Source organism: Nannochloropsis gaditana, assembly GCF_000240725.1.
Source record: "Nannochloropsis gaditana CCMP526 unplaced genomic scaffold scaffold940, whole genome shotgun sequence".
Taxonomy (NCBI): Eukaryota; class Eustigmatophyceae; order Eustigmatales; family Monodopsidaceae; genus Microchloropsis; species Microchloropsis gaditana.
In genome coordinates, this window is record NW_005803013.1 from 8,356 (window position 1) to 9,923 (window position 1,568).

The following is a 1,568-nucleotide window of genomic DNA, read 5'->3' on the forward strand; positions in this document are numbered from 1 at the left end:
CGGAGGGTACTGGATCTGCTCTGGTACAAGGTCGAGCAAAGAGTCGCCTGGAAGAGGTGGGAGAAGAAATGGGCGACGACGGGGCAGGCTCACTTCGCGGGGAAGAGGGAGCAGAGGCGGACGTCGATGAGGAGGACTACGACCTGCAGAGCCACTGGGACATGCTCAACTATTTGCCTGCCGCGCTCAGGCACCCTTTCGACTACGTCGTGGCCACCATGCTGGCCGACCATTTGCGCGAAGAGCGCGACCGTAAGGAGCATCGGAAGGAGCGACTGGCAGCACTGGGAAACCGGCTGCTGGGAACAAGTCAGGGCCAGGAGGCGGAGGCGGAGGAAGAAGTCGAAATGCTGCAGAAGGAGGAGGAGAATCACGAAAGGAGCATGGTCAGGTTCCTGCAGAAGATGGTGGAGGGCCGGCTGACACGCACCCTCCTCCGGACGGTGCAAGACATCGACAACGAGTTCCGGGGGCCCGAGTGCTTCCCGGCGACGGTGGGCGTCCACCGGCAGTCGACTACGCCGGCCTTGGAGTTCGTCAAGGTCGTGTGCGGCCTTCTCAAGCTGGACTCGGCCGTGGAGGAACAAGTGGTGGTCCTTCGCCGGCAGCTCCTGGCCCAGCTTGGCGCGAAAGAGTTCTCGGAGCAGGGTCTCTCCGCGGACTACTGCCGTTCTTTCGTGGTGCCCGACCTTATCTGCGCCTTCTGCAGCCATTGCCGGGACTTGGACTTGTGCCGCGACGAACAGCTCTTGAGCGAGGACCCGGACCGGTGGTGGCGCTGTCCCCATTGCGCGAACCGTTACGACGTGGACCGCGTGGAGCAGCTTCTCATCACAGCGGTCGAGCGACAGGTCACTCGGTACGCCCTCCAGGATCTTCGGTGCGTGAACTGCCGACGCGTAAGCACTTTATCCATGAGCGACGTTTGTAAATGCTCAGGCCGGTTGGTCGGCGACGAGAAGCCGTCCGAATTCCAGGACCTCATGGCGACACTTCGTCGCATAGCTCTCCAGTACTCGCTCGCGGGGCTGAAGGAAGCCGTAGATTTCGCTTTGCGCATTGCCCCAGATACCGAGATAAAACATGATCTTGATGATTTACAACATCAATTTCAGCAGCAACAGCCTTTCGTCTCCAACTGAAAAAGTCGACCCGGAGGCACGATCAACTGTTGGCAAGATCTTTTATGAGCAGGTATTCGATAGGACCACGAGTCAAAAATAGTATGAAGCAGTGCGATACAAGGCATGAAAGAAATTATCTAGAAAAACGTTAAGAACGCGACACAACTACGAATTTTCATGGCCCATATTATGGGAAGGAAACCCAGGGATCGAGTCTGATGCATCCCCGGCTGCTACCACCACAAGGCTCTTAGATCCATCATCTCCTCCTTGACGAACGGCAGACGTTGTTTCTCATGCTTTCACACACTACCCTCAATAATTGTGTTCCTTTAAGAGTAAGATGGAACATACTGAAGAAAAATAAGTCCATGGTAGCGCTCTGCGATGAAGTGCAGCGGCGATCGGAGGGACGTTAGACTAGAGGGGGGGGGGGGGGGGGGG